A 7,369-nucleotide genomic window follows, 5' to 3' on the forward strand; every position below is an offset into this window, starting at 1 on the left:
TAGTATCGGGTGTCCGTGCTGACTGTGTGTGGAAGCTGGGGGGGGGGGGGGCTAGCTGCCTCCGTGTAGCTTCAAGCTGTTGCAGCTGTTGAATTAGCAACGCAGTTTGGAAACAAGACCGGGGAACCGCTGCGCTAAGACACGATAACAAAAGCATTTTGACCCGCTGGGTGTCACTTTATTCAGCAAAAACTGTCGCGTCATCAACATCCTTTTTCTGTTAGTTGCCATCGTTCACTGTGTGTGAGGAGCCGGGAGGATGTAAATAAACCAGCGTGGACTTCTTCTATATACCTCATGAGGTAGGCTTGTCTAAGCTCGACTTCCGTCTCGCCATCTACTGTTCTGGCGGTGAATTGTTTTCACAACAAAAAGGCTCGTAGAACTATAAATCAAAAAGGATCCGTCCGATCCGCCCGTCCGTCATTCCGAAACGGACTCGGAGAAGCATACTGAGGCCTTTAGCCTCTGTCTTTCCCTTTGTCCTTGTCGGATTGTCTGTTTTGCTCCTGGTTTTTGTGGTTCTTGTTCTGTGTTCCTGTCCTGCCTTGTCCTGTTCTCCTGAGTCTAGTAAGCTTCCTTGTGTTTTTGTCTTCTTGTTCTAGTTCATGTCTTTTCAGTGTTTCAATTCCTTTAGTGTTTGTTTTGCGTTTTGTTAAGTTAGTCTCTTTTTGGATTAAATACACCTTTTGTGATATACCTCTGCTACTGGGTCCATCTCCTTTCCTCAAACCGTGACAGTACAATCCGACCAAACTATGGACCCAGCAGAGGTTAGTTTTTTTAGTTTTCTTTTCTCAAACCCTTTTGAGGGAACCCGCCTGGCTTTTGGTGGACCCCGCAGCCTTCAACAGAGGTCTGCAGTTGGTGGCGGAGGTCGGAGCAGTAACCCCGCATCTTTAAGGCCAGCTCGCAGGCGCCACCCTCCAGCCCCAACCGTAGTCCTGTACGCTGGAAGCGACGGGGTTTTTTGGGGACCCCGCAACCTCAAGGGGTTTCCTCTGGCTGATTGCGGACGTGAGAGAGGGGGGATCCACAGCCGAAGCAGGGACCAGCATGCTCACAGGTACCAGCCACCTACAGTCCCGACTGGGTCGCAGTCCCCAGCTCCACGCCGGAGGCTCTCAGCTGATGTCTCTCGTTCACCGACGTCAGTGGTCCTCACAGCGGCGTCTGCTCCATCACCTGCTTCGGTTCCAGCTCCACGCCGGAGGCTCCCAGCTGATGTCTCTCATTCACCTACGTCAGTGGTCCTCGCAGCGGCGTCTGCTGCAGCACCAGCTCCAGTCCCAGCTCCACGCCGGAGTCTCCCAGCTGATGTCTCTCGTTCTCCGACGTCAGTGGTCCTCACAGCGGCGTCTACTCCAGCACCTGCTCCGGTCCCAGCTCCACGCCGGAGGTTTCCAGCTGATGTCTCTCGTTCTCTGACGTCAGTGGTCCTCACAGCGGCGTCTGCTCCAGCACCAGCTCCAGTGCCTGCTCCGCGCCGGAGGCTCTCGGCTGACGTCCTCTGTGTTTCGGCGTCGGAGATCCTCGCGGTGCCAGCTCCGCACCCAGCTCCTGTGCCTGCTCCGCGCCGGAGGCTCTCGGCTGACGTCCTCCGTTTTTCGGCGTCGGAGATCCTCGCTGTGCCAGCTCCGCACCCAGCTCCTGTGCCTGCTCCACGCCGGAGGCTCTCGGCTGACGTCCTCTGTGTTTCGGCGTCGGAGATCCTCGCGGTGCCAGCTCTGCACCCAGCTCCGGTCCCTGCTCCCGTGCCTGCTCTGCGCCGGAGGCTCTCGGCTGACGTCCTCTGTGTTTCGGCGTCGGAGATCCTCGCGGTGCCAGCTCTGCACCCAGCTTCGGTCCCTGCTCCCGTGCCTGCTCTGCGCCGGAGGCTCTCGGCTGACGTCCTCTGTGTTTCGGCGTCGGAGATCCTCGCTGTGCCGGCTCCGCACACAGCACCTGTGCCTGCTCCGCGCCGGAGGCTCTCGGCGGACGTCCCCTGTGTTTCGGCGTCGGAGATCCTCGCGGTGCCAGCTCCAGTTCTTGCCCCACGTCCAGGGTTGAGGTCGGAGCTCTTGCCCTCAGCCCCTGACTGGTCTTCGGTCCACCTGCCCGTGCAGCCCCCGTGCTGGGCTCCGGACCGCCCTTCCGAACCTCCAAACTCTGTCCCTGAGTGGCCATGGCGCAGCCCTCCTGAGCCTCAGAACTCTGTCCCGGAGCGGCCACGGCGCCGCCCTCCCGAGCCTCGGAACTCTGTCCCCGAGCGGCCAAGGCGCCGCCCTCCCGAGCCTCGGAACTCTGTCCCCGAGCGGCCAAGGCGCCGCCCTCCCGAGCCTCGGAACTCTGTCCCCGAGCGGCCAAGGCGCCGCCCCCCCGAGCCTCAGAACTCTGTCCCTGAGCGGCCAAGGCGCCGCCCCCCCGAGCCTCAGAACTCTGTCCCTGAGCGTCCACCAGAGACTCTTTCCACGTCCCGGATTCCCTCCTCCGGTTCCCCCCTCCTCCCTCCCGTCTCGGTTTTGTTTTTTGGGCCGTCTGGTATCCGGCCCTTGAGAGGGGGGTTCTGTAACGATCTGGCAGTTAAGATTTTGTAGAAGTGTTTTCTGTTAACTGTAGATCTGTTGTTTTGTGTTTGAGTTATTTTCATGTGTGCATTCTGTTTCCTGTTTTATTTTGTAGTCTCTGTTCCTTGTGGGTTGTTTCGGTCTTCACTTCCTGTCTTGGTGAGTGTTAGTCTAACTCCTCATGTGTTGCACCTGTGGCCAATTACCCCTGCCTTCCCTGTGTATATAAGCCTCTGTCTTTCCCTTTGTCCTTGTCGGATTGTCTGTTTTGCTCCTGGTTTTTGTGGTTCTTGTTCTGTGTTCCTGTCCTGCCTTGTCCTGTTCTCCTGTTCTCCTGTTCTCCTGAGTCTAGTAAGCTTCCTTGTGTTTTTGTCTTCTTGTTCTAGTTCATGTCTTTTCAGTGTTTCAATTCCTTTAGTGTTTGTTTTGCGTTTTGTTAAGTTAGTCTCTTTTTGGATTAAATACACCTTTTGTGATATACCTCTGCTACTGGGTCCATCTCCTTTCCTCAAACCGTGACAGCCTGGGAATCTTGAGACAGGTTCGAAAACGTTGGTATGGAGCGTCTCATCCCTACGCTGGTCGTGTATGATAATTTTATTTTTAAAAAACAGTGATTTCAAGCTTCTGGTACGATACTTCATTTCCCACCTGGCAATGCTGGTGGGCACCCTTGTGCTGCTATTCACCGAGTTGGAGAAGCAACACTGAAATGCTTAACTCCAGTGTCCCTGGATCAACACTTCTACTGCACCAACACACAACAGCCCTGCATGGTAAATTGTATTACAAAATCAACAACCATCCAATAAACCAACAGTATGTAATTTAGCAAATACCCTGCTCAGCTAAATGGCATGCTAGCAACATGTGAGGCATGTTGCCTGAGCCACCAAACAAACCAATCAAACCGTTCTCTTAGGATACTTCAGTGAAGAAGAAGTTTAATAAAGTAGCACATCTCCGACTTGATGACCAATTTATTGTAATACCCTCACACTCACACAATTGTTAAATACTCAACATTTCACAGAAATATGGTCTTGTTTAGTATTCACTAGGTTTATCACAAGAGCAACAACAAAGGAAACTATGCCACAATGTGCAGGCTTTTTATACTACTATAGTTTCTTTTAAAACTTTACTATAGTATAGTTGTTCTGCAGCTGCTGTAGCACTTTGGCCCAAGAAAAACTTCCCTCTGGGACAATAAATATTTTGAATAACACACACACAATAAGTGAGGGTGACAAGGACTTAGTTTCAGTGTACCTACAATTCCATCCTTACAAATTATAGGGAGGGCTGTCTGCATTGTGTGTGTGTGTGTCATGCATTTAGTTATTAATCGATGATGTAGGATCATGACTCCAGATCGTTCCAGCCCCATTAACCTTAATGTCCTGTTATGTTACATCTCATGTTGTGTAGCAGGTTTAAAAATGTGTTTCAGAAACTCTGGAGCGAATCAAACAAACACAAGGTAAATGTCAGGTCTGTAAGTGTCCTAATAACTTGTGGTCAGTGCTGGTGTTTATTGGTAAAGTGAGAAGTGAGCAGAGGGTCAAAGGGGGAGTGAGGAGGAAGCAGACTCAAACTCTGACACAGGACAACAGGACCTTTAATATGTGTCTCTGGATCAGTGGTGTTATAATTTTTCAGCGGAGTTGACTTCTCCGTCGTGATGCAAGAATCGATTGTTTTTATATATTTCAACAAACTTGTTTGACAGGGAAGCTGTGCGCAAACAGCAATATAGCATTCTTTTGTTTTTTGCAAAGCACCCAAGAAGAATAGCCCTTTCTCTCGAGGAAGAAAAAGGGCTGGAGCTCAACCCCATTCTGATGTCTATGTATGCACGTTCCAGCATCGCAGTATCTCAACCAGGGGTGGACTGGCCATCTGGCATACCGGGCATCGTCTTGGTGGGCCGTTGACCCAATGTGGGCCGGTCTGGTCCGCTATGTTTGTTTTTTTCCCCCGTTTTTTTTTGTCTTCTTCCTCTCTAAATTCCCTCCAATTGGGCCGGTTAATTGGCTACAGAGGGCTATTAGTGTGTTGCCAGCATCGACACATATTATTGGTCTATTGTTTGTCATTGTCAATCATCATGGGCTGACAGGCTCAGAGAGCCCTGACAGTGCTGTCAATCACAACACAAACCAGGGTGGGGCGGGACCTCATGGCATTGGCGTGGGGAGTCGCGGGACGGGCTGCTGCTGAGACAGAAACTTAAAATGGATAATAAGAGTAAAAACGCCCGGGTGGCGCTGAGAAGCATCGGGGAAAAAATCTGAAGTCTCTGGAGGTGGAGGCTGCTAAATGTGCCAAACTGACGGACCTGTTTGGTGCCGGGTTCACCAGCCCAGCAGCAGCAGGTGCGCCGGGAGACGAGCGAGGAGGACTCGACAATGATGAGCGAGTGGAGGCAGACATGGTAAGTAACATTGGCCTGGCGCTGGCTAGGCTACATTTTTTAGACATGTCCAAAACAAAGTAGAAAACGTTTTTGATTTTGTTTTAATATGCCGAATTGTGATATTATGGGTTATTATTGTTCAGATGATTAAGCTAAGCTAGCTAAGAGCTGCTAACGTCGTTTACTGTTGTCATAGCAACAGTAAACTCTCTGAGCTGTAAATAGAGATGCAGAATCAAGCTAATTCTTTTCAGAAGTTTTATTGTGCTTATGTGTTGATCCTTAAAGGTGTGATCATGTACACTAAATGATCAATTATTCTCCATTACAGGTTGTTGTGATATATTTGAGGAGTCGTTCTCCCTCTGCTTTATATGTGGACATTTGGGACCACTGTTAGAATTTGGTAAGTTTATCATGTATTTTTTTATGTATAAATTCATACTTCATAATTATAATAATTTCCAAAAGGTTTTAAAAGAAACACACATCCAAAAAGTTCTCAACTCTAGGTGCAGGACAGAGGAAAACATTTTCTTTATTTTTCAGACATTATAATGTATCCATGTCCTTCTCAGGTCGACCACTTGACATGTGAGAGCCTGAGGAGTTGTTCCCCCTCTGTCCATGTTCAAGGACTTGCTCTCTGTCTGCCTCCACTCTCTGCCTTCACTGTACCAAAGTTTGTCTGTTGAGTCTCCTCTAGTCTGGTGAGTTTATCATTTTTCATGTTTTATGAAATCATACTTAATCTGTGATGATTAGAGACATTATAATGTATCCATGTCCTTCTCAGGTTGACCATTTGACATGTGAGAGCCTGAGGAGTTGTTTTCCAGACACAGGTAGAGCTAACAGGGGCGTCACCCTGGGCCTGCCCTTTTGGGCTGGGCTTCAGCTGCAGATCTAAAGGCTGCTTCCAGGGGCATGGGGCCCTCAGCCTTTGTTTTTCTTTGCTTCTGCACCTTACAACATACATCACACCTTAATGTCACACATCCAAACACTGTTAACATCACTGACGCGTAACATATTTTACACATCCCACTACGTAGTTAGAGCTATCTTGATTTGGAGTTAAATACATTTACTTTGGGCTTGAGAGGTTTGTGTGTGGCCTCCCTTCTTGTTGCCATCTTTGAACTAGGTGGTAACAGTAGTATGCATGAGAGAAGACGCCGCGAGATTTGTGGACTTCTATGTGGTGTCCGCTGATTATGTAGTGGGCTGGTCTAGACAGACAATGCCAGGGCTGAATTTTTGTCCCAGTCCACCCCTGATCTCAACTGACTGTCATTATGGCATGATGAAATGTTTATGTCGTTAATACAATGTCGGAAAAAAGTAGAGTGGGCTGACTGAAAGTGCACGTAAGTAAAAGGGGGAAAGGAGGAAAGGGGTCGGAGAAAGTTTGATGAGCATAAATGGAAGAGGAAAGAAGTTGGAAGAGGACAACAGGGAGAGAAGACGACTGTGCGCAAAGAGGAAGACAAAATGTTCGATTCTTGAAAGTAGGGGGAAATAGAGAAGGAGAGCAGGAGAAGGACAACTGGACAGAAAACCTCAATGTAGAGAAGGCGGTAACCCTGCCACAACACCCCTGTGGTATTAATCACCTCACCTACATTTCAAAGCCCATAAGCATTAAGTTATCTCGGCCCATCATAGTGATAATTCATTAAAACCAGAACAATTTTAGAGTGAGCCAACAGGAACATGTACTGTTCAGGTTCCAGTGATCATCTGACCTGCTGCAGTGGTGTGATTGGCCGGCCTTGATGTTTGAACTACTTTTCCTTCTAGGGATAGGTTCTTCCACCCACAACCTGACTATTACCTTTGACAATTCAGTGTAAGCCCCAACCTCATTCAGAAGGGGGCGCAGGTTCTGGTCCAGGCCCTGGTCGTCTCACGCCTAGACTACTGTAACTCCCTCCTGGCAGGTCTACCTGCTATTGCCTTCTGACGTCTGCAGCTCATCCAGAATGCAGCAGCTCAACTGGTCTTTAACCTAAATTCACCCATACTACTCCGCTCTTCCGCTCCCTTCACTGGTTACCAGTGGCTGCCCACGTCCGTTTCAAAACACTGGAACTTGCGTACCGTACTGTAAACAGATTGGGTCCAGTCTACATCCAGGACATGGTCAAACGTTAAACCCCAGCCCATCCACTCCGCTCTGCATCTGCCAATCGGCTTGTTGCTCCTCACTGCGGACTAAACACTCAACAAAATCAGGACTGTTTGCTGTTCTGGCTCCTAAATGGTGGAATGAGCTCCCCTATGACATCAGAAAGTCTACACATCTCCTCCGACTATACCTTGAATAAAAAAAAAAGTATAAACTAAACATTTTGTAGCTCTTAAATGGCACTTACTTATAGCACTTTGTAGATTGGCATTC

The sequence above is a fragment of the Pleuronectes platessa genome, chromosome 2, assembly GCF_947347685.1.
Source record: "Pleuronectes platessa chromosome 2, fPlePla1.1, whole genome shotgun sequence".
In the NCBI taxonomy this organism is placed as follows: Eukaryota; Metazoa; Chordata; class Actinopteri; order Pleuronectiformes; family Pleuronectidae; genus Pleuronectes; species Pleuronectes platessa.